Source organism: Arachis ipaensis, chromosome B8, assembly GCF_059453495.1.
Source record: "Arachis ipaensis isolate K30076 ecotype BB chromosome B8, ASM5945349v1, whole genome shotgun sequence".
NCBI lineage: Eukaryota > Viridiplantae > Streptophyta > Magnoliopsida > Fabales > Fabaceae > Arachis > Arachis ipaensis.
Window position 1 is genome coordinate 32,936,753 of NC_142443.1, and position 26,874 is coordinate 32,963,626.

Consider the following 26,874-nt stretch of genomic DNA (forward strand, 5'->3'; position numbering starts at 1 on the left):
ATTGGCAAGTTGAACGCCAACCTTACATTTTCCGGACTGAAATCTAAGTAATTCCCTCGAACCATGGTAAGCCAATTCTTTGGATTCGGGTTCATACTTTGATTATGGTTCCTAGTGATCCATGTGTTTGCATAGAACTCTTGAATCATTAAGATCCTGACTTGTTGAATAGGATTAGAGAAAACTTCCCATCCTCTTCTTCTAATCTCTTGTCAGATCTCCGGATATTCGCTCTTTTTGAGCTTAAAAGTGACCTCAGGGATCACCTTTTTCTTGGCCACAACTTCATAGAAGTGGTCTTGATGGACCTTTGAGATGAATCTCTCCATCTCCCATGACTCAGATGTGGAAGCAGTTGCCTTCCCTTTCCTCTTTCTTGAGGTTTCTCTGGCCTTAGGTGCCATTAATGGTTATGGAAAAACAAAAAGCAATGCTTTTACCACACCAAACTTAAAAGGTTTGCTCGTCCCTGAGTAAAAGAAGAAAGGAAGTAGTAGAAGAAGAAGAAAATGGAGGAGTTGGAGGGAGAAGGTGTATTCGGCCAAGGGGGAGGAGTGGTGGTTGTAATGTGTGAAAATAGAGTAGTGTTGAGGGGTTTATATAGGGGTGGGGGGAGGGTAGGTTTCAGCCATTAGGGTTGGGTTTGGGAGGGAAAAGAATTTCAATTTTGGAGGTAGGTGGGATTTATGGGGAAAAGTGGATGGATGTGAGTGGTTAAGGGTATTTGGGGAAGAGGTATGGAGGTGATTGGTGAAGGGTATTTGGGGAAAAGAGTTATGAAAAGGTGTGAAGAGGAGAGAAGAAGAGGTGGGATAGGTGGGGATCCTGTGGGGTCCACAGATCCAGTGGGGTCATGGACTTAGCATCCCTACTCCAATTAGGCGTGCAAAACGCCCTTGGAATGCATGTCTGGCGTTAAACGCCAGCTTGCTGCTTGTTTCTGGCGTTTAATGCCAATTTCATACTCTGTTCTGGCATTAAACGCCAGTCTGGTGCTTGTTTCTGGCGTTTAACGCCAGCTTGATGCTTCTTACTGGCGTTTAAATGCCAGTAAGCTCTTCTTCTAGGGTGAGCTGTTTTTAATGATGTTTTTCATTTTGTTTTTGATTTTGCAGTTGTTTTTGTGACTTCACATGGTCATCAACCTAAGAAAAACATAGAATAGCATTGGAAAATAAATAGATATAGTTAAATAACATTGGGTTGCCTCCCAACAAGTGCTTCTTTAAAGTCAATAGCTTGATAGTGAGCTCTCATGGAGCCTCACAGATGATCAGAGCATTGTTGGGACCTCCCAACATCAAACTTAGAGTTTGAATGTGGGGGTTCAACACCAAACTTAGAGTTTGGTTGTGGCCTCCCAACACCAAACTTAGAGTTTGACTGTGGGGGCTTTGGTTGACTCTGCAGTGAGAGAAGATTTTCATGCTTCTTCTCCATAGTTACAGAAGGAGATCCTTGATTTTTAAATACAAGGTTGTCCTCATTCAGTTGAAGGGCTAAGTCTCCTCTGTCCACATCAATTACAGCTTTTGCTGTGGCTAGGAAGGGTCTTCCAAGGATGATGGATTCATCCTCATCCTTCCCAGTGTCTAGGATTATGAAATCAGCAGGGATGTAAGGGCCTTCAACCTTTACTAACAAGTCCTTTACTAATCCATAAGCCTGTTTCATTGATTTATCTGCCATCTCTAGTGAGATTCTTGCAGCTTGTACCTCAAAGATTCCCAGTTTCTCCATTACAGAGAGTGGCATGAGGTTTATCCCTGACCCAAGGTCACACAGAGCCTTTTCAAAGGTCATGGTGCCTATGGTACAAGGTATGAAGAACTTCCGGGATCTGATTTCTTCTAAGGCAATGTCTGCCTTATCAATTTACTGAGTTCATTGGTGAACAAGGGGGTTCATCCTCCTAAGTATCATTACCAAATAAATTGGTATTCAACTTCATGATGGATCCTAGGTATTTAGCAACCTGCTCTTCAAGATGTCTTCATCCTCTTCAGAGGAAGAATAGTCATCAGAGCTCATGAATGATAAAAGGAGGTTCAATGGAATCTCTATAGTCTCTAGATGAGCCTCAGATTCCTGTGGTTCCTCAAAGGAAAACTCCTTATTGGTCAGTGAACGTCCCAGGAGGTCTTCCTCACTAGGATTCACGTCCTTCTCCTCCTCTCTGGGTTCGGCCACACCAAGTAAGGTTATGGCCTTGCACTCTCTTTTTGGATTCTCTTCTGTATTGCTTGGGAGAGTACTAGGAGGAGTTTCAGTGACTCTTTTACTCAACTGGCCTACTTGTGCCTCCAAATTTATGATGGAGGACCTTGTTTTATTCATGAAACTTAGAGTGGCCTTAGATAGATCAGAGACTATATTTGCTAAGATAGATGGATTCTGCTCAGAATTCTCTGTCTGTTGCTGAGAGGATGATGGAAAAGGCTTGCTATTGCTAAACCTGTTTCTTCCACCATTATTAAAGCTTTGTTGAGGCTTTTGTTGATTCTTCCATGAGAAATTTGGATGATTTCTCCATGAGGGATTATAGGTGTTTCCATAGGGTTCACCCACGTAATTCACCTCTGCTATTGCAGGGTTCTCAGGATCATAAGCTTCTTCTTCAGAAGATGCCTCTTTAGTACTGTCGGATGCGGTTTGCAATCTATTCAGACTCTGAGAAATCATATTGACTTGCTGAGTCAATATTTTATTCTGAGCCAATATGGCATTCAGAGTATCAATTTCAAGAACTCCCTTCCTTTGAGGCATCCCATTACTCACATGATTCCTTTCAGAAGTGTACATGAACTGGTTATTTGCAACCATGTCAATAAGTTCCTGAGTTTTTGCAGGCATTTTCTTTAGGTGAATGGATCTACCTACAGAATGGTCCAATGACATCTTAGATAATTCAGACAGACCATCATAGAATATATCCAGGATGGTCCATTCTAAAAGCACGTCAGAAGGACACTTTTTGGTCAGTTGCTTGTATCTCTCCCAAGCTTCATAGAGGGATTCACCTTCTTTCTGTTTGAAGGTTTGAACATCCACTCTAAGCTTGCTAAGCTTTTGAGGAGGAAAGAACTTGGCTAAGAAAGCCGTGACCAGCTTATCCCAAGAGTTCAGGCTATCTTTAGGTTGAGAGTCCAACCATATTCTAGCTCTGTCTCTTACAGCAAACGGGAAAAGCATAAGCCTGTAGACCTCGGGATCAACCCCATTGGTCTTAACAATATCACAGATTTGCAAGAATTCAGTTAAGAACTGAAAAGGATCTTCTGATGAAAGTCCATAAAACTTGCAATTCTGTTGCATCAGAGAAACTAATTGAGGCTTTAGCTCAAAATTGTTTGCTCCAACGGCAGGGATTGAGATGCTTCTTCCATGTAAGTTGGAATTTGGTGCAGTAAAGTCACCAAGCATCTTCCTTGCATTGTTATTATTTTTGGCCATGTCTCCTTCTTTTTCGAAAATTTCTGTCAGATTTTCTCCAGAGAGTTGTGCTTTAGCTTCCCTTAGCTTCCTCTTCAGAGTCCTTTCAGGTTCAGGATTAGCTTCAACAAGAATGTTCTTATCCTTGTTCCTGCTCATATGAAAAAGAAGAGAACACAAAAGAAAATACGGAATCCTCTATGTCACAGTATAGAGATTCCTTTTATGAGTATAAGAATAGAAGAATGGGAGAAGGAAAAGATAAGAATTCAAACACAGAGGAGAAGAGTGGGTTCGAATTTTTGAGTGAAAGAGAAGTGTTAGTAGATAAATAAGTAATTAGAAGGAGATGAGAGAGGGAAGAATTAAAAAATTAAACAAAATAAAATAAAAATACTTTTGTTTTTAATTTAAAATTAAAGTTAAAATTCAAAAATAAACTAAAAATAAAATAAATTAAATTAAAATTTAAAACAATTAGTTAATTAATAAGGAATTTTGAAAAAGAGGTTAGTGATTTTCGAAAATTAGAGAGAGAGAATTAGTTAGGTAGTTTTGAAAAAGATAAGAATCAAACAAAAAGATAGGATTAATTGAAAAGGATTTGAAAATCAATTTTGAAAAGATAAGAAGTTAGAAAAGATTTTGAAATTGATTTTAAAAAAAGATGTGATTGAAATTTATTTTGAAAAAGATTTGAAAAAGAAATTTAAAAAAATTTGATTTTGAAAATTAAAGTTGATTACTTGACTAACTAGAAACTAAAAAGATATGATTCTAGAGTTTAAAGATTGAACCTTTCTTATTAGGCAAGTAACAAACTTAAAATTTTTGAATCAATCACATTAATTGTTAGCATTAATTTTGGAAAAATGAAATAGAAATAAGAAAAAGTTTTTGAAAATAAATTTTGAAAATTTCAAAATTATGAAAGAAATATTGAAAAATATTTTATTTTTGAAAAAGATTTGAAAAAGATAGAATTTTTAAATTGAAAATTTGATTTGACTCATAAAAAACAATTAAATTTAAAAAACTTTTTGACTAAATCAAACCAAATTTTCGAAAATTTATGAGAGAATAAGGGAAAAATATTTCTTTGATTTTTGAATTTTTAATGAAGAGAGAGAAAAATAACAAAAAGACTCAAAACATGAAAATTATGAATCAAAACACATGATGCATGCAAGAACACTTTAAATGTCAAGATGAACACCAACAACACTTTGAATGTCAAGATGAACACCAAGAACTTATTTTTGAAAATTTTTAAGAAAAGAAAAACATACAAGACACCAAACTTAGAAATTTTCAAACTTTAGACACTAACAAATTGAAAATGCATATGAAAAACAAGAAGAGACACAAAACAAGAAAAATTAAAGATCAAACATAGAAAATCATCAAGAACAACTTGAAGATCATGAAGAACACATGCATGAGTCTTCTAAAGAAAAATTAAAAGCATGCAATTGACACTAAACTTACAATTTGACACTAGACTCAAACAAGAAACATAAAATTATTTTTGGTTTTCATGATTTTATTAAATTTTTTTTTTGGATTTTTCAAAAATTATTTGGAAAAAGAAAAATAAGGATTTCAAAATTTTTAATGAGAATTCCAGGAATCATGCAATGTTAGTCTAAAGCTCCGGTCCAGGAATTAGACATGGCTTACTAGCCAGCCAAGCTTTCAGTGAAAGCTCCGGTCCAAAACACTAGACATGGCCAATGGCCAGCCAAGCTTTAGCATACATAGTTCAAGCATGTGAAGAGGAAGCCTCAGTCCAAAAGAATTTAGACATGGCTTTACAGCCAGCCAGGATTCAACATATCCCATGAAATTCTAGAATTCCTTCTTAAAAATTCTGAAGAACATAAATTAATTTTTTTTTTGAATTTTTTTTTTGAAAATTTTTCGAAAATTAGAAATAGTAAAAACAAAAAGCTTAAAATTAAAATTACCTAATCTGAGCAACAAGATGAACCGTCAGTTGTCCAAACTCGAACAATCCCCGGCAACGGCACCAAAAACATGGTGCATGAAATCGTGATCATTCATTCCTTGGTAACGGCGCTAAAAACTTAATACGCACGTTCATAATCTTAATTCTTTGTCACAACTTTGCACAACAAACCAGCAAGTGCACTGGGTCGTCCAAGTAATAAACCTTACGTGAGTAAGGGTCGATCCCATGGAGATTGTCGGCTTGAAGCAAGCTATGGTCATTTTGCGAATCTCAGTCAGGCAAATTCATATGGTTATGGATATTTGATAATTAAAATATAATTAAAATATAAAACAGGATAGAGATACTTATGTAATTCATTGGTGAGAATTTCAGATAAGCGTATGGAGATGCTTTTGTTCCTTCTGAATCTTTGCTTCCTGCTGTCTTCATCCAATCATTCCTACTCCTTTCCATGGCAGGCTTTTATGTAGGGCATGACCGTTGTCAATGGCTACATCCCGTCCTCTCAGTGAAAATGGTCCAAAATGCGCTGTCACCGCACGGCTAATCATCTGTCGGTTCTCGATCATACTGGAATAGGATTCAGTAATCCTTTTGTGTCTGTCACTACGCCCAGCACTCGTGAGTTTGAAGCTCGTTACAGCCATCCCTTCCCAGATCCTACTCAGAATACCACAGGCAAGGTTTAGACTTTTCGGATCTCAAGAATGGTCGCCAATAATTCTAGCCTATACCACAAAGACTCTGATCTCACGATCAGGAGGCTAAGAGATATGCATTCAAGCTTGTTTGCATGTAGAACGGAAGTATTTGTCAGGCACGCGTTCATAAGTGAGAATGATGATGAGCGTCACATAATCATCACATTCATCATGTTTTTGTGTGCAAATGAGTATCTTAGAGAAGAAATAGGCTTGAGTTGAATAGAAAAACAATAGTACTTTGTATTAATTCATGAGGAATAGCAGAGCTCCACCCCTTAATCTATGGTGTGTAGAAACTCTACCGTTGAAAATACATAAGAACAAGGTCTAGGCATGGCCGAATGGCTAGACTCCCTAAACGTGTACAAAATGATCTAAAGATTCCTAGATTCCAAGATGTAAAAACAATAGTAAAAAGTTCTATTTATACTAAACTTGTTACTAGGGTTTACAGAGATAAGTAAATGATGTAGAAATCCACTTCCAGGCCCACTTGGTGTGTGCTTGGGCTGAGCATTAAAACTTTCACATGTAGAGATCTTCCTTGGGGTTAAACGCCAGTTTGTAACCTGTTTCTGGCGTTTAACTCTACTTTGCAACCTATTTCTGGCGTTTAACTCCAGAATAGGGCAGAAAGCTGGCGTTGAACGCCAGTTTGCGTCGTCTAAACTCGGGCAAAGTATGGACTATTACATATTTCAGGAAAGCCCTGGATGTCTACTTTCCAACTCAATTAAGAGCGCGCCATTTGGACTTCTGTAACTCCAGAAAATCTACTTTGAGTGCAGGGAGGTCAGAATCCAACAGCATCTGCAGTCCTTCTTCAGCCTCTGAATCTGATTTTTGCTCAAGTCTCTCAATTTCAGCCAGAAATTACCTAAAATCACAGAAAAACACACAAACTCAAAGTCCAGAAATGTGATTTTTATTTAAAAACTAATAAAAATATACCAAAAACTAACTAAATCATACTAAAAACTATCTAAAAACAATGCCAAAAAGCGTATATATTATCCGCTCATCACAACACTAAACTTAAATTGTTGCTTGTCCCCAAGCAACTGAAAATCAAATAGGATAAAAATAAGAGAATATACTATAAATTCCAAAATATCAATGAAACTTAGCTCCAATCAGATGAGCGGGACTAGTAGCTTTTTGCCTCTGAATAGTTTTGGCATCTCACTTTATCCCTTGAAGTTCAGAATGATTGGCATCTATAGGAACTCAGAATTCAGATAGTGTTATTGATTCTCCTAGTTCAGTATGTTGATTCTTGAACACAGCTACTTTATGAGTCTTGGCCGTGGCCCTAAGCACTTTGTTTTCCAGTATTACCACCGGATACATAAATGCCACAGACACATAACTGGGTGAACCTTTTCAGATTATCACTCAGCTTTGCTAGAGTCCCCAATTAGAGGTGTCCAGGGTGCTTAAGCACACTCTTCTTTTTGCTTTGGACCTCGACTTTAACCGCTCAGTCTCAAGTTTTCACTTGACAGCTTCACGCCACAAGCACATGGTTAGGGACAGCTTGGTTTAGCCGCTTAGGCCAGGATTTTATTCCTTTAGGCCCTCCTATCCACTGATGCTCAAAGCCTTGGATCCTTTTTACCCTTGCCTTTTGGTTTAAAGAGCTTTTGGCTTTTTCTGCTTGCTTTTTCTTTTTTTTTTTCACCATTTTTCTTTTCTTTTTTTTTCGCAAGCTTTTGTATTCACTGCTTTTTCTTGTTTCAAGAATCATTTTTATGATTTTTTAGATCATCAAATAACATTTCTCCTTTTTCCTTATTCTTCAAGAGCCAACAATTTTAACATTCATAAACAACAAATTCAAAAGACATTTGCACTGTTCAAGCATTCATTCAGAAAATAAAAAGTATTGTCACCACATCAAAATAATTAAACTAATTTCAAGGATGAATTCGAAATTCATGTACTTCTTGTTCTTTTGTAATTAAAACATTTTTCATTTAAGAGAGGTGATGGATTCATAGGACATTCATAGCTTTAAGACATGGACACTTAAACACTAATGATCATATAGTAAAGACACAAACATAAATAAAACATAAGGCTCAAAAACCGAAAAACAGGAAAATAAGAACAAGGAGATTAAGGAACGGGTCCACCTCAGTGAGGGTGGCGTCTTCCTCTTTTTGAAGAACAAATGGTGCTCTTGAGCTCCTCTATGTCTCTTCCTTGTCTTTATTGCTCTTCCCTCATAGCTCTTTGATCTTCTTTAATCTCATGGAGAATGATGGAGTGCTCTTGGTGTTCCATCCTTAGTTGTCCCCAATAGTTGTGTGGAGGAAAATGTATCCCTTGAGGCATCTCAGGGATTTCTTGGTGAAGGAATTCCTCATGCTCTTGTTGAGGTCCATGATCTCTTGTTTGCTCCATCCTTTTCTTAGTGATGGGCTTGTCCTCTTCAATGAGGATGTCTCCCTCTATGTCAATTCCAGCCAAATTGCAGAGGTGGCAAATGAGGTGAGAAAAGGCTAACCTTACCAAAGTGGAGGACTTGTCAGCCACCTTGTAGAGTTCTTGAGGTATAATCTCATGAACTTCCACTTCCTCCCCAATCATGATACTATGGATCATGATGGCCCGGTCTACAGTAACTTCAGACCGGTTGCTAGTAGGAATAATTGAGCGTTGGATGAACTCCAACCATCCTCTAGCTACAGGCTTAAGGTCCGGTCTTCTCAATTGAACTGGCTTGCCTCTTGAGTCAACTTTCCACTGAGCTCCTTCCACACATATGTCCATGAGGACTTGGTCCAACCTTTGATCAAAGTTGACCCTTCTAGTGTAGGGGCGTGCATTTTCTTGCATCATTGGCAAGTTGAACGCCAACCTTACATTTTCCGAACTGAAATCTAAGTATTTCCCCCAAACCATGGTAAGCCAATTCTTTGGATTCGGGTTCATACTTTGATCATGGTTCCTACTGATCCATGAGTTTGCATAGAACTCTTGAATCATTAAGATCACAACTTGTTGAATAGGATTAGAGAGAACTTTCCATCCTCTTCTTCTAATCTCTTGTCGGATCTCCGGATATTCGCTCTTTTTGAGCTTAAAAGGGACCTCAGGGATCACCTTTTTCTTGGCCACAACTTCATAGAAGTGGTCTTGATAGACCTTTGAGATGAATCTCTCCATCTCCCATGACTCAGAGGTGGAAGCAATTGCCTTCCCTTTCCTCTTTCTTAAGGTTTCTCTGGCCTTAGGTGCCATTAATGGTTATGGAAAAATAAAAAGCAATGCTTTTACCACACCAAACTTAAAAGGTTTGCTCGTCCCCGAGCAAAAGAAGAAAGAAAGTAGTAGAAGAAGAAGAAAATAGAGGAGATGGAGGGAGAAGGTGTATTCGGCCAATGGGGAGGAGTGGTGGTTGTAATGTGTGAAAATGGAGTAGTGTTGAGGGGTTTATATAGGGGTGGGAGGGAGGGTAGGTTTCAGCCATTAGGGTTGGGTTTGGGAGGGAAAAAATTTCAATTTTGGAGGTAGGTGGGGTTTATGGGGAAGAGTGGATGGATGTGAGTGGTTAAGGGTATTTGGGGAAGAGGTATGGAGGTGATTGGTGAAGGGTATTTGGGGAAAAGAGTTATGAAAAGGTGTGAAAAGGAGAGAAGAAGAGGTGGGGTAGGTGGGGATCCTGTGGGGTCCACAGATCCAGTGGGGTCAAGGACTTAGCATCCCTGCTCCAATTAGGTGTGCAAAACACCCTTAGAATGCATGTCTGGCGTTAAACGCCAGCTTGCTGCTTGTTTCTGGTGTTTAACGCCAATTCTATGCTCTGTTCTGGCGTTAAACGCCAATCTGGTGCTTGTTTCTGGCATTTAAATGCCAGTAAGCACTTCCTCCAAGGTGAGCTGTTTTTAACGCTGTTTTTTATTCTGTTTTTGATTTTTTAGTTGTTTTTGTGACTTCACATGGTCATCAACCTAAGGAAAACATAGAATAGCAATGGAAAATAAACAGATATAGTTAAATAACATTGGGTTGCCTCCCAACAAGCGCTTCTTTAAAGTCAATAGCTTGACAGTGAGCTCTCATGGAGCCTCACAGATGATTAGAGAATTGTTGGGACCTCCCAACATCAAACTTAGAGTTTGAATGTGGGGGTTCAACACCAAACTTAGAGTTTGGTTGTGGCCTCCCAACACCAAACTTAGAGTTTGACTGTGGGGGCTTTGGTTGACTCTGCAGTGAGAGAAGCTTTTCATGCTTCCTCTCCATGGTTACAGAAGGAGATCCTTGAGTTTTAAACACAAGGTTGTCCTCATTCAGTTGAAGGACTAATTCTCCTCTGTCCACATCAATCACAGCTTTTGCTGTGGCTAGAAAGGGTCTTCAAAGGATGATGGATTCATCCTCATCCTTCCCAGTGTCTAGGATTATGAAATCAGCAGGGATGTAAGGGCCTTCAACCTTTACTAACAAGTCCGCTACTAATCTATAAGCCTGTTTCATTGATTTGTCTGCCATCTCTAGTGAGATTCTTGCAGCTTGTACCTCAAAGATTCCCAGTTTCTCCATTATAGAGAGTGGCATGAGGTTTATCCCTGACCCAAGGTCACACAGAGCCTTTTCAAAGGTCATGGTGCCTATGGTACAAGGTATGAAGAACTTTTTGGGATCCGATTTCTTCTGAGGCAATGTCTGCCTTATCAATTCCCTGAGTTCATTTGTGAACAAGGGGGTTCATCCTCCCAAGTATCATTACCAAATAAATTGGCATTCAACTTCATGATGGCTCCTAGATATTTAGCAACCTACTCTTCAATGATGTGTTCATCCTCTTCAGAGGTTGAATAGTCATCAGAGCTCATGAATGGTAAAAGGAGGTTCAATGGAATCTCTATGGTCTCTAGATGAGCCTCAGATTCCTGTGGTTCCTAAAAGGGAAACTCCTTATTGGTCAGTAAACGTTCCAGGAGGTCTTCCTCACTAGGATTCACGTCTTTCTCCTCCTCTCTGGGTTCGGCCACACCAAGTAAGGTTATGGCCTTGCACTCTCTTTTTTGATTCTCTTCTGTATTGCTTGGGAGAGTACTAGGAAGAGTTTCAGTGACTCTTTTACTCTGTTGGCCTACTTATGCCACTAAATTTCTGATGGTGGACCTTGTTTCATTCATGAAACTTAGAGTGGCCTTAGATAGATCAGAGACTATATTTGCTAAGTTAGATGGATTCTGCTCAGAATTCTCTGTTTGTTGCTGAGAGGATGATGGAAAAGGCTTGCTATTGCTAAACCTGTTTCTTCCACCATTATTAAAGCCTTGTTGAGGCTTTTGTTGATCCTTCCATGAGAAATTTGGATGATTTCTCCATGAGGGATTATAAGTGTTTCCATAAGGTTCAACCATGTAATTCACCTATGCTATTGCAGGGTTCTCAGGATCATAAGCTTCTTCTTCAGAAGATGCCTCTTTAGTACTGTCGGATGCGATTTGAAATCCATTCAGACTCTGAGAAATCATATTGACTTGCTAAGTCAATATTTTATTCTGAGCCAATATGGCATTCAGAGTATCAATTTCAAGAACTCCCTTCCTCTGAGGTGTCCCATTACTCACAGGATTCCTTTCAGAAGTGAACATAAACTGGTTATTTGCAACCATGTCAATGAGTTTCTGAGCTTCTGCAGGAGTTTTCTTTAGGTGAATCGATCCACCTGCAGAATGGTCCAATGACATCTTAGATAATTCAGACAGACCATTATAGAATATATCCAGGATGGTCCATTCTGAAAGCACGTCAGAAGGACACTTTTTGGTCAGTTGCTTGTATCTCTCCCAAGCTTCATAGAGGGATTCACCTTTTTTCTGTTTGAAGGTTTAAACATCCACTCTAAGCTTGCTAAGCTTTTGAGGAGGAAAGAACTTGGCTAAGAAAGCCGTGACCAGCTTATCCCAAGAGTTCAGGTTATCTTTAGGTTGAGAGTCTAACCATATTCTAGCTCTGTCTCTTACAGCAACCGGGAAAAGCATAAGCCTGTAGACCTCGAAATCAACCCCATTGGTCTTAACAATATCACAGATTTTCAGGAATTCAGTTAAGAACTGAAAAGGATCTTCTGATGGAAGTCCATGAAACTTGCAATTCTGTTGCATCAGAGAAACTAATTGAGGCTTTAGCTCAAAATTGTTTACCCCAATGGCAGGGATTGAGATGCTTCTTCCATGTAAGTTGGAATTTGGTGCAGTAAAGTCACCAAGCATCTTCCTTGCATTGTTATTATTTTTGGCCATGTCTCCTTCTTTTTCAAAAATTTCTGTCAGATTTTCTCCAAAGAGTTGTGCTTTAGCTTCCCTTAGCTTCCTCTTCAGAGTCCTTTCAGGTTCAGGATCAACTTCAACAAGAATGTTATTATCCTTGTTCCTGCTCATATGAAAAAGAAGAGATCACAAAAGAAAATATGGAATCCTCTATGTCACAGTATAGAGATTCCTTTTATGAGTATAAGAATAGAAGAATGGGAGAAGGAAAAGATAAGAATTCGAACACAGAGGAGAAGAGTGGGTTCAAATTTTTGAGTGAAATAGAAGTGTTAGTAGATAAATAAATAATTAGAAGGAGATGAGAGAGGGAAGAATTCAAAAATTAATCAAAATAAAATAAAAATACTTTTGTTTTTAATTTAAAATTAAAGTTAAATTCAAAAATAAACTAAAAATGAAATGAAATTAAATTAAAATTTAAAACAATTAGTTAATTAAAAATAAATTTTGAAAATTTCAAATTATGAAAGAAAAATTGAAAAATATTTGATTTTTGAAAAAGATTTGAAAAAGATAGAATTTTTAAATTGAAAATTTGATTTGACTCATAAGAAACAATTAAATTTAAAAAACTTTTTTGACTAAATCAAACCAAATTTTCGAAAATTTATGAGAGAATAAGGGAAAAATATTTCTTTGATTTTTGAATTTTTAATGAAGAGAGAGAAAAACAACAAAAAGACTCAAAACATGAAAATTATGAATCAAAACACATGATGCATGCAAGAATACTTTAAATGTCAAGATGAACACCAACAACACTTTGAATGTCAAGATGAACACCAAGAACTTATTTTTGAAAATTTTTAAGAAAAGAAAAACATGCAAGACACCAAACTTAGAAATTTTCAAACTTTAGATACTAACAAATTGAAAATGCATATGAAAAACAAGAAGAGACACAAAACAAGAAAAATTAAAGACCAAACATAGAAAATCATCAAGAACAACTTGAAGATCATGAAGAACACATGCATGAGTTTTCGAAATTTTAAAGAAAAATTAAAAGCATGCAATTGACACTAAACTTACAATTTGACACTAGACTCAAACAAGAAACATAAAATTATTTTTGGATTTCATGATTTTATTAAATTTTTCTTTTTTGGATTTTTCGAAAATTATTTGGAAAAAGAAAAATAAGGATTTCAAAATTTTTAATGAGAATTCCAGGAATCATGCAATGTTAGTCTAAAGCTCCGGTCCAGGAATTAGACATGGCTTACTAACTAGCCAAGCTTTCAGTGAAAGCGCCGGTCCAAAACAATAGACATGGCCAATGGCCAGCCAAGCTTTAGCATACATAGTTCAAGCATGTGAAGAGGAGGCCTCAATCCAAAACAATTTATACATGGCTTTACAGCCAGCCAGGATCCAACATATCCCATGAAATTCTAGAATTCCTTCTTAAAAATTCTGAAGAACATAAATTAATTTTTTTTTGGATTTTTTTTTTGAAAATTTTTCGAAAATTAAAAATAGTAAAAACAAAAAGCTTAAAATTAAAATAAAATTAAAATTACCTAATCTAAGCAACAAGATGAACCGTCAATTGTCCAAACTCGAACAATCCCCGGCAACGTCGCCAAAAACTTGGTGCACGAAATCGTGATCGTTCATTCCTTAGTAACGGCGCTAAAAACTTAATACGCACGTTCATAATCTTAGCTCTTTGTCACAACTTCGCACAACTAACCAGCAAGTGTACGGGGTCATCCAAGTAATAACCTTAGGTGAGTAAGGGTCGATCCCACGGAGATTGTCGTCTTGAAGCAAGCTATGGTCATCTTGCAAATCTCAGTCAGGCAGATTCATATGGTTATGGATATTTGATAATTAAAATATAATTAAAATATAAAACAGAATAGAGATACTTATGTAATTCATTGGTGAGAATTTCAGATAAGCGTACGGAGATGCTTTTGTTCCTTCTGAATCTCTGCTTTCCTGCTGTCTTCATCCAATCATTCCTACTCCTTTCCATGGCAAGCTTTTATGTAAGACATCACCGTTGTCAATGGCTACATCCCGTCCTCTCAGTGAAAATGGTCCAAAATGCGCTGTCACCGCACGGCTAATCATCTATCGGTTCTCGATCATACTGGAATAGGATTCAGTAATCCTTTTGCGTCTGTCACTACGCCCAGCACTCGCGAGTTTGAAGCTTGTCACAGCCATCCCTTCCCAGATCCTACTCAGAATACCACAGACAAGGTTTTGACTTTTCGGATCTCAAGAATGGCCACCAATAATCCTAGCCTATACCATGAAGACTTTGACCTCACGATCAGGAGGCTAAGAGATATGCACTCAAGCTTCTTTGCATGTAGAACAGAAGTGTTTGTCAGGCACGCGTTCGTAAGTGAGAATGATGATGAGCGTCACATAATCATCACATTCATCATGTTCTTGTGTGCGAATGAGTATCTTAGAGAAGAAATAGGCTTGAGTTGAATAGAAAAACAATAGTACTTTGCATTAATTCATGAGGAACAGCAGAGCTCCACACCTTAATCTATGGTGTGTAGAAACTCTACCATTGAAAATACATAAGAACAAGGTCAAGGCATGGCCGAATGGCCAGCCTCCCTAAACGTGTACAAAATGATCTAAAGATTCCTAGATTCCAAGATGTAAAAACAATAGTAAAAAGTTCTATTTATACTAAACTAGTTACTAGGGTTTTCAGAGATAAGTAAATGTTGTAGAAATCTACTTCCAGGCCCACTTGGTGTGTGCTTGGGCTGAGCATTGAAGCTTTCACGTGTAGAGGTCTTTCTTGGAGTTAAATGCCAGTTTGTAACCTGTTTCTGGCGTTTAACTCTGCTTTGCAACCTGTTTCTGGCGTTTAACTCCAGAATAGGGCAGAAAGCTGGCGTTTAACGCCAGTTTGTGTCGTCTAAACTCGGGAAAAGTATGGACTATTATATATTGCTGGAAAGCCCTGGATGTCTACTTTCCAACGCAATTGAGAGCGCACCATTTAGACTCATGTAGCTCCAAAAAATCTACTTTGAGTGCAGGGAGGTCAGAATCCAACAGCATCTGCAGTCCTTCTTCAGCCTCTGAATTTGATTTTTGCTAAAGTCCCTCAATTTCAGCCAGAAATTACCTGAAATCACAGAAAAACACAAAAAATCATAGTAAAGTCTAGAAATGTGATTTTTATTTAAAAACTAATAAAAATATGCTAAAAACTAACTAAATCATACTAAAAACTATCTAAAAACAATGCCAAAAAGTGTATAAATTATCCGCTCATCAACTAATCAACTTGATTCCTCAAGTCCTAGCCAACTCCTGTGGAAAGACTAGTTTTAGAGGGATCCAAATCAATCAGCAATTTCCAATTCTCAATCAACCGCTGAGTTTGACAACTCAAGTGTCACCAATTACTTAACCAAAGCCAAAAGGGAGAAAAATCTAAATTATTTATATCATAAATAGAAGAAAGCAATTATAAATCTGAAATAAATAAAGAAATCAAATCTAACATGGAAAAGTTCATAAATCAAATTGGAAAAAATAAACAACTAAGTGATAAAGTAAATAAAAGTAGAAGAGAAATTAAATTAAAGGAACATTGAACCTGGAATGAAGAAGCAATCCTAAAATTAAGAGAAATCCTAATCCTAAAACCTAAGAGAGAGTAGAGAGCCTCTCTCTCACTAAAACTACATCTAAAACCTAAAATTATGAATTATGAATGTTGTATAAATTGTGTCTTGAGTCTCTACATGTTCCCTGGCTTTATTTTGTGTTTCTGGGACGAAAACTGGGTCAAAACGCGGCCCAAAATCGCCCCAGCGTATTCTGTTAATTCTGCAGATCGCGCATGTCACGCGTACGCGTCGTCCACGCGTACGCGTCGTCCACGCGTGCGCGTCATTCAGCGATTTTCCTTGTCATGCGTACGCATCGTCCATGCGTGCGCGTCATTCATGCAGACTCCAATCCGCGCGTACGCATGAGGCACGCGCACGCGTCGTTGTAATTTCTTCATTTCGCGCGCACGCGTGAGCCATGCGTGCGCGTCGATGCTCGCTGGTCATCTCCTTAGTTTCTTGTGTTCCTTCCATTTTTGCATGCTTCCTCTCTATTTTCTAAGCCATTCCTACCCTTTGAAGCCTGAAACATTTAACACATGGATCACGGCATCGAATGGTATAAAGGAGAATTAAAATATATAATTTAAAGACTTTTAGGAAGCAAGTTTTCAACCATAGAACCAAACTAGGAAGAAATTGTAAAATCATGCAATTCATATGAATAAGTGGGTAAAGACTTGATGAAACCACTCAATTAAACACAAGATAAACTATAAAATAGTGGTTTATCAACCTCCCCACACTTAAACATTAGCATGTCCTCATGCTTAGCTTAAGGAGATAAAATAATTGAGTAGGAAAAAGTAAGACTCATGTAATGCAATGCAACCTATGTATATGGATGCAACTACATGCTAAGATATTTCTACCTACTTGGTTAAAAGTAAATAAGTTCTTCAAGACAAAATTAACTCAAATTCCACTAATTCAAATTATACAGTAAAAATAAGTAAACTTGTAGGAAGCCAACTCATGAAAGCAAGGAACATAGAATCAAGCATTGAACCCTCACTGGTAGTGTATATGCACTCTAATCGCTCAAGTGTCTAGGGTTAATTCACTCTACTCTTCTCTAATCATGCTTTCTAAACTTTGTTCTTCATCTAACCAATCAACAAATATTTAATGTACCAATACAAACATCATGAGGTCTTTTGAAGGTTGTAATGGGACTAAGGTAAGGGTGAGGGTATATATATGGCTAAGCGAGCTATAAATTGAATCTTTGATCAACCTAAGCCTTCACCTATACATACTCTATACTTTTAAATTCATGCCTAGCTACCCAAAATTTTCCCACTTTTGCATTACATACTCATGCATCACCCTTTCTTTTAATTTTTATCACATATGCATTGATCTTTTCATTAACTTAAGTTAGCATTGGGGTCATTTTGTCCCCTTATTTATTTATTTAATTACTTTATCACTTGAATATTTTTGGATTTTTTTTATTTTTTTATTTTTTTTTGTAAAAGCATAAAAATAAACATAACATTATCAATGCACATAGATTTTTAATTTTTCTGGTCTTACATGAGTAAGTTCCCAAATTCCCAATATTTTATCAATTGTAAAAACATAACATATTCCCTTATTAACCCATGTTCCCACAGTTTTCCCACACTTAGTTGATACACAATCTCTATCTTAAGCTAACCAAAGATTCAATTGGGGTGATTACTTGTTTTTCTGCTTAAGGCTAGTGATGTGGTAAAATATAGAATAAATGGGGATTAAAAGGCTCAAAGTGGCTAGCAAAGGTGACATAAAAGGGTATGCTATTTGGGATAAGTGAGCTAATAAAACAATGGCCTCATTCATATGCATGCATATAACACATTAAACATTGGACATATAGACTGGAACAAAATATAGATTACAATCATAGAGAAGAAAAACACACAAGAATAAAATATTATGGTTAAATAATGTAACCATGTAATTAAGCTCAAGTCTCACAGGTTGTGTGTTCTTAACTCAAAAACCATGTTCCAATTTACAGTCTTCAAATAAGTTTAACACAAAAGTTTTAAATTAAATTAGTGAAATACTATAAAAAGATTTTGAAAAGAAACTCATTACTTTGACCAAGCAGTGGTAAAATATGCACAAAATTAAGAAAATATGTAATTAAACATGCAAATGCAACAATGAATTAACAAAGAAAATAAAACATTGGTGTTGAGACAGGAAGGTACTAACCCACGGAGATCGGTATCGACCTCCCCACACTTAAAGATTGCACTGTCCTCGGTGCATGCTGAGATGCACAAGTGGACGGGGGTTGTGGTTCCTCAGCTGGTGCTCTTTGTATAGAGGCTTTCTCTTTACCCTTCCTGGTGGCCATCCTGAAAAGGGAGAAAAGAAAGGGACATGAATTCAAAGGGATAGAGCAAGGAAGAGGGCAGTACGAGTGATAATCATGCCAAAGTAAAGAAGAATGTCGTTAACACATGGTCACGACTCCATGCAATTAGGACATCAATGGAAATATAGCATGAGAAATTGAGGCAATTAAATGCAAGATATTTATTGGCATGCCGGCAAAGGCATGAGTAGCATAGATCAAGCATTAAAGGCCAAAATATATTATCACTCGAAACAAACTAGCAATAATGTTTGTATTGACAATTATATTTAATTAATAAAATATATTGGAATGGTTTTGTGAAAAACAGGCAGTAGTGTAGAAGAATAGAACAACTAAGAATTTGCAGTGCCATATGGGCTTTTCACAAACACTTGGTATGCATGTAAAATATGTTAGAGAAAGTATGAAATCCAACATGTATGCAATCCAAAAATTAATATTAATTGTCAGATCACTCTTGATGATATCCACAAGCTCAAGTATAATAATTTAAGACCCAAATAAAGTTCCAACACCAATATAAAAATTAATGCATGAAGAAAAAGAAAAGAATGGAAAAGAAACCAGAAATAACTAAGCATGAAAGAGAAAAATTTTTGAAGAAAGAAAAGTAATTAAATGCAATAAGAAGAATGAAAGAAGAAAGGAGAAAGGAATGAAAAGCGGGATGTAACGCGCACGCGCAAGGCACGCGTGCGCGTGAGAACTGTATTCGCCATGCGACGAGTACGCGTCGCCCACGCGTACGCGTGGTTGGCCTTGGAAGCAAAAGGACGCGCACGGGTCAGGGACTTGTATGCATGGATGACCTTGTGCCTCTAGCATAGTTCCAGCGTGGGGATAGCACAAGTTTCTGTCCCACATGCTATTTACGCCGATTTCCCTATCCATGCGTGCGCGTTCTTGACACGTACACGTGGCTTTCCCTTGTGGCAAATTGACGTGCACACGTCATAGGTGCGTTTATGTAGGTCGAATTGTGCGCAGAGCACACCGGCCGCATGATTCCATCACAACTTTCTGTTCGTTGGATGGGGGAGCGAAACTGCAATCGACGCCCATGCGTGGCCTGCACGCACGCGTGGTTTGGCTCCCCTTTTTTCTTGATTATGCAAATGCAGAATGCAGTATGTAGATGATAATGCAAACATTATGAATGACACTAATAAAATTAAAATAAAATAAACTAGGATTAAAAGGAAGGATTATACCATGGTGGGTTGTCTCCCACCTAGCACTTTTTGTTAAAGTCCTTAAGTTGGACATATGGTGAGCTTCTTGTTATGGTGGCTTGTGCTTGAACTCATCCAGGAATCTCCACCAATGTTTGCAATTCCAATAGTCTCCGGGATCCCAAACTAGGCACATAAAGCCTTCAAGCAAGTGACAAGGCTCCAAGAGTGGTGATTGGTAGAATGGATTCCGGGGTCCTAAAACTTGCTTTTGCACCCGTCTTCTTGTTGACCATCTTTGTTCCAACTGGGTGGTAAGCAATCTAAATTCTCACTAAAGTGCCCAAACGACTTCCTAGACTCAATTAATTGAGAATTATGCCAACCCTTGCAATCAGGCCTTGAGCTTCCAACCATAACAAACCTAGGATGGTGTTGCTAACCACTACCCATCTTCTTTTTACTCTTAATGCCACAAAGAGCTCTAAGTTGACCATCTGTCTCAAGTAAACCATATTCAAGTGGGAAAGTAAAGGTCAAGGATAAGAATTTTACCCACTCGAATGTTGTATTGGATGGTAATGGCTTTGGGAGAGGTGTTTCTAATGATCTTGCAAGCTCCACACCCTTGTGCTCTTCTTTGAATTCTTCCACCTCCTTGTAAGCTTCTTCAATTTCAACCTCTTCCTCTTGGTAGCTTTCTTCCAATTCAATCTCCTCTTCATTGCTTTCCAAGGGCATGGGAGGTTGTGCTTCTTCTTCTTCTTTAATCTCCATATCAAGTCCAATGGGAGAGGATTCAATTGTAGATAAGGATTCATCAAAGATTGAGCCCATCTCTTGATCAACCTCTTCAAAGTCTTCAACCAGGCTATGCCTTGGAGGTTGTACACCCTCCTCAACATCAATTTCAAACGTCTTTGAAGGCGGCTATATAACTTGACTTTCCCATGGAGGTTCAGCATCTCCAAAGTCTTCAACCACTTTTTCCTCTTCAATAATTACTACTTTGACCAGTTGTTTTAATATAAAATCGTACTCATCCTTGATGATTTCCTTTCCATGACAACTCCTTTCAACTATTCCTTCATCTTCAAGGGTCTTTCCTATCTCCACATTTTAGGCCTCCTCTTGCTCTAAGACAAAATCAGACTCCTCCTTGATGTCTTCCTTCACTAATTCTTCAACCACTCCTTCGACTTCAATGGTCTCTACTACCTTCATCTTTAGGGCCTCCTCTAGCTTCTGATGAAGTATGAATTCGCGAAGACGATCCCTACTCTCTTGTTCCATGTCAATAGCGTAACTGGGATCATCTTGCTTTTGGATTGATGGATGTGGGTGTTCTTTCATGGAGGGTGGTGATGGGATGGGAAGATCATTATGTGGTTGAAAAGGAAGCGCACTAGAGTTTGAGGGTTGAATATTGGAGGTAGAGGGTTGGTTCATATGGGGTATAAGATTTTTGAGTGTAGAGGTGAGAACAATGATGTTAGACATGAGTGTGTTATTATCCAATGGAGGTTGGGGTGGATAGGAGGGTTCATTTGTTGGGAGAGAGGGCTCATAATACGGAGGTGGTTCTTCTTAATAAGGATATGGAGATGGTGAATATTGAGGTGGTGGTTCTGGGTATGGTTCATATGGTGGTTGGTGTGGTGGATAAGGATTAGGGTCATATGGAGGTGAATGGTGGAAAGGGGCTTGTGAGTATCGTGGTTCAGAGTTATGTTGAGGAGGGGGGGGTGATGAGCGGATAATTTATACCATTTTTGGCATTGTTTTTACATAGTTTTTAGTATGTTTTAGTTAGTTTTTATTACATTTTTATTAGTTTTTATTCAAAAATCACATTTCTGGACTTTACTATGAGTTTGTGTGATTTTCTATGATTTCAGCTATTTTCTGGCTGAAATTGAGGGACCTGAGCAAAAATCTGATTCAGAGGCTGGAAAAAGGACTGCAGATGCTGTTGGACTCTGACCTCCCTGCACTCGAAGTGGATTTTCTAGAGCTACAGAAACCCAATTGGTGCGCTCTTAATTGCGTTGGAAAGTAGACATCCTGGGCTTTCCCACAATATATAATAGTTCATACTTTTTCCGAGATTTGATTGCCCAAACCGGCGTTCAACGTCAACCTAAAATTTCTAGTGTAAAACGCCCAAACTGGCACCAGAATTGGAGTTAAACGCCCAAACTGGCACCAAAGCTGGCATTTAACTCCAGGAACAGCCTAAGCACGAAAAAGCTTCAATGCTCAGCCCAAAACTAAGTGGGCCCCGGAAGTGGATTTCTGCATTATCTGCACTTAGTTACTCATTTTCTGTAAACCCTAGTTACTAGTTTAGTATAAAAACTACTTTTAGAGATTTTATTTAAAAGATTTTGATGCTATCATAAACTATTGTACACGTTTGGAGGCTGACCTCATGGCCATGCCTAGACCTCTTTTCACTTATGTATTTTCTACGGTGGAGTTTCTACACCCCATAGATTAAGGTGTGGAGCTCTGCTGTTCTTCATAAATTAATGCAATTACTACTGTTTTTCTATTCAATTCATGCCTACTTCTTCTCCAAGATATACTCTCGTACTTAATTCAGTTAAGTCAGAATGAAGGGGTGACCTGTGACAATCACCCAATCTTTGTTACTCGCTTAGCCAAGATCGCATGCCTGACACCCACAAAACGGTCTACATAATGTTCAACGTAGTCATTGGACGACAACCGGAGTATATTCTCTTGGATATCTATTACACGGACCGAGTCCGTGTTATTAGTATCTTCGTGGTATAAGCTAGAATCATTGGCAGCATTCCTGGGATCCGGAAAGTCTAAACCTTGTCTGTGGTATTCCGAGTAGGATCTGGGAAGGGATGACTGTAAAGAGCTTCAAACCTGCGAATGTTGGGCGCAAGTGACAGTGTGCAAAAGGACAATGTTCCTATTCCGACGCTAGCGGGAACCGATAGATGATTAGCCGTGCGGTGACAGCGCATATGGATTTGTTTTCATCCGAGAGGATCATACAGCTTGCCATGGAAGGAGGTAACGCATGGTTGGAAGAAGGCAATAGGAAAGCAGAGATTCAGAAGCAACAAAGCATCTCCATACGCTTATATGAAATTCCCACCAGTGAATTACATAAGTAACTTTATCTTATTTTATATTTTATTTATATTTTAATTATCAAAACCTCATAACCAATTTAATCTGCCTGACTGAGATTTACAAGGATGATCATAGCTTGCTTCAAACTGACAATCTCCATGGGATCGACCCTTACTCACGTAAGGTATTACTTGGATGACCCAATGCACTTGCTGGTTAGTTGCATCAGAGTTGTGAATAAAAGTGTGAGATCACGATTCCGTGCACCATGTTTTTGGCGCCGTTACTGGGGATTGTTCGAGTTTGGACAACTGACGGTTCATCTTGTTGCTCAGGTTGGGTAATTTTATTTTATTTCTAAGCTTTTTATTTATTATTTTCAAAAAATTCAAAAAAAATATATTTTGTTCTTCAGAATTTTTAAGAATGAATTCTAGAGTTTCATCATGATCTGTTGAAGCCTGGCTGGCTGTCAAGCCATGTCTAAATTTTTTTGGACCGAGGCTTCCACTTATCATTGCATGAGCCTTTTGATTCCCATCAATTTGGCTGTTGTATGTAATGCTCTGCTGAAACTTGGCTGGCCATTGGCCATGTCTAATTTTTTTGGACCGAAGCTTTCACATAAAGCTTGGCTGGCTATTAAGCCATGTCTAAATTTTTGGACCGAAGCTTTAGACTAACATTGCATGATTCCTGGAATTCTTATTAAAAATTTTGAATTTCTTTTATTTTCTTTTCCTAATTAATTTTCGAAAAATACCAAAAAATTTAATATAACCATAAAAACAAAAAATTTTGTGTTTCTTGTTTGAGTTTAGTATCAAATTTTAAGTTTGGTGTCAATTGCATCTTTTTAATTTTTCTTTAAATTTTCAAAAATTCATGCATGTATTCTTTCTTGATCTTCAAGTTGTTCTTGATGATTTTCTTTGTTTAATCTTTAATTCTTCTTGTTTTGTATTTTTTCTTGTTTTTCATATGCATTTTTGAATTATTAGTGTCTAAAGTTTTAAAAATTTTTAGGTTTGGTGTCTTGCATGTTTTTCTTTTCTTAAAATTTTTTTCAAAAATATGTTCTTGATGTTCATCTTGATCTTCAAAGTGTTCTTGGTGTTCATCTTGATATTCAAGGTGTTCTTGCATATTTTTCTTGTTTTAATTCATAATTTTTATGACTTGTGTCATTTTTGTGTTTTTCTCTCTCGTCATAAAATTCATAAATAAAAAAAATATTTTCCTTATTTCACTCATAAATTTCAAAATTTTGGATTGACTCAGTCAAAAATTTTTAAAATTTAGTTGTTTCTTATGAGTCAAGTCAAATTTTCAATTTAAAAATCCTATTTTTTCAAAACTTTTTCAAAAATCAAATCTTTTTCATTTTTTCTTTCATGTTTTTTGAAAATTTCAAAATTGATTTTCAAAATCTTTTTCTTAATTTTTGTTCATAATTTTCAAAAACTTTACTAACAATTAATGTGATTGATTCAAAAATTTCAAGTTGTTACTTGTCTATTAAGAAAGGTTCAATCTTTAAATTCCAAAATCATATCTTTTAGTTTCTTGTTAGTCAAGTAATCAACTTTAAATTCAAAATTCAAATCTTTCTCAAAATAAATTTCAATCATATCTTTTTAAAATTTGATTTCAAAATCTTTTCTAACTTCTTATCTTTTCAAAATTGATTTTCAAATCTTTTTCAATTAACCACTTAACTTTTTGTTTGATTTTTAAAATTCTTATCTTTTTTAAAACCATCTAACTATTTTTCTCTCTCTAATTTTCGAAAATTCCTCACCACTTTTTCAAAATTCCTTTTTAATTAACTAATTATTTTAAATTTTAATTTTATTTTATCCCTTTTAAAAATTTCGAATTCTAACTAATAATTAAAATAAAAACAAAAATATTTTTCTTTTCTTTTTAATTAGTATTCAAATTTTCTCTCCATCTCCTCTCTTTCTATTTATTTATTTGATTACTAACACTTCTCATCTTAAAAATTCGAACCCTCTCCCTCTCTCTGTGTTCGAATTCTTCATATCTTCTCCCTTCTTCATTTTATTCTTCTCTTCTTCTACTTACATAAAAGAATCTTTATACGGTGACATAGAGGATTCCTCTTCTTCTCTGTTCTCTTCTTTTTCATATGAGCAGGAACAAGGATAAGAACATTCTTGTTGAAGCTGATCCCGAACCTGAAAGGACTCTAAAGTGGAAGCTAAGAGAAGCTAAAGCACAACTCTCTGGAGAGGACCTGACAGAAATTTTCGAAAAAGAAGAAGACATGGTAGCCGAAAATAACAACAATGGTGGAGATGCAAGGAAGATGCTTGGTGACTATATTGCACCGTCTTCTGACTTCTGTGGATGGAGCATCTAAATTCCTGCAATTGGAGCAAACAACTTTGAGCTTAAGCCTCAATTAGTTTCTCTAATGCAGCAGAATTGCAAGTTTTATGGACTTCCATTGGAAGATCCTCATCAGTTTTTTTAGCTGAATTCTTGCAAATCTGTGACACTGTTAAGACCCATGGGGTTAATCCTGAGGTCTATAGACATATGCTTTTCTCCTTTGCTGTAAGAGACAGAGCTAGGACATGGTTGGACTCACAACCTAAGGATAGCCTGAACTCTTGGAAAAGGTTGGTCAATGCTTTCTTGGCCAAATTCTTTCCACCTCAAAAATTAAGCAAGCTTAGATTGGAAGTCCAAACCTTCAGACAGAAGGAAGGTGAATCCCTCTATGAAGCTTGGGAAAGATACAAGCAATTGATCAGAAGGTGTCTTTCTGACATGTTTTCAGAATGGAGCATCATATGTATATTCTATGATGGTCTGTCTGAATTGTCCAAGATTACATTTGACCACTCTGCTGGAGGATCTCTTCATCTGAAGAAGACGCCTGCAGAAGCCCAGGAACTCATTAAAATGGTTGCAAATAACCAGTTCATGTACACTTCTGAAAGAAATCCTGTGAATAATGGGAAAACTCAGAAGAAAGGAGTTCTTGAGATTGATACTCTGAATGCCATATTGGCTCAGAACAAAATATTAACTCAGTAAGTCAATATGATTTCTCAGAGTCTGACTGGAATGCAAGCTGCATCCGACAGTACTAAAGAAGCCTCCTCTGAAGGAGAAGCTTATGACCCTGAGAATCCTGGAACGGAAGAAGTGAATTACATGGGAAAATCCTATGGAAACACTTACAATCCTTCATGGAGGAATCACCATAATTTCTCAAGGAAGGATCAGTAGAAGCCTAATCAAGGCTTCAATAACAATAATAATGGTGGAAAAAATAGGTTTGGCAATAGCAAGCCTTTTCCATCATCTTCTCAGCAACAGACAGAGAATTCTAAGCAGAGCCTCTCTGACTTAGCAACCATAGTCTCTGATCTATCTAAGACCACTCTCAGTTTCATGACTGAAACAAGGTCCTCCATCAGAAATTTAGAGGCACAAGTGGGTTAGTTGAGTAAAAGAGTTACTAAAATCCCTCCTAGTACTCTTCCAAGCAATACAAAAGAGAATCCCAAAAGAGAGTGCAAGGCCATAACTATATCCAAAGTGGCCGAACCTATAGAGGAGGAAGAGGCAGTGATTTCCAGTGAGGAAGACCTCAATGGACGTCCACTGACCACTAAGGAGTTCCCTAATGAGGAACCATAGGAATCTGAGGCTCATATAGAGACCATAGAGATCCCACTGAACTTACTGTTGCCATTCATGAGCTCTAATGAGTATTCTTCCTCTGAAGAGGATGAAGATATTATTGAGGAGCAAGTTGCTCAGTATCTAGGAGCAATCATGAATCTGAATGCCAAGTTATTTGGTAATGAGACTTGGGAGGATGAACCCCATTGCTCATCAATGAACTAAATGATCTGGTTCAACTGAAATTACCTCAGAAGAAACAGGATCTTGGAAAGTTCTTAATACCTTGTACCATAAGCACCATGACCTTTGAGAAGGCTCTGTGTGACCTGGGATCAGGGATAAACCTCATGCCCCTCTCTGTAATGGAGAAACTAGGGATCTTTGAGGTGCAAGCTGCAAGAATCTCACTAGAGATGGCAGACAATTCAAGAAAATAGGCTTATGGACTCGTAGAGGATGTCTTAGTAAAGGTTGAAGGCTATTACATCCCTGCTGACTTTATAATCCTAGACAATGGGAAGGATGAAGATGAC

The 26,874-nt window shown here is 37.4% G+C and overlaps 2 non-coding genes across 2 annotated transcripts; both read left to right on the forward strand.

Annotated features, from left to right (window-relative positions):
• Positions 1 to 2,952: 2,952 nt before the first annotated feature.
• Positions 2,953 to 3,060, forward strand: LOC148547639 (small nucleolar RNA R71). The gene has a single exon (XR_015897332.1). It is a non-coding gene; the product is annotated as a small nucleolar RNA R71 (small nucleolar RNA).
• An 8,816-nt stretch (positions 3,061 to 11,876) lies between these two features.
• LOC148547640 (small nucleolar RNA R71) lies at positions 11,877 to 11,984 on the forward strand. Its single transcript, XR_015897011.1, has one exon. It is a non-coding gene; the product is annotated as a small nucleolar RNA R71 (small nucleolar RNA).
• The last annotated feature ends 14,890 nt before the right edge of the window (positions 11,985 to 26,874 follow it).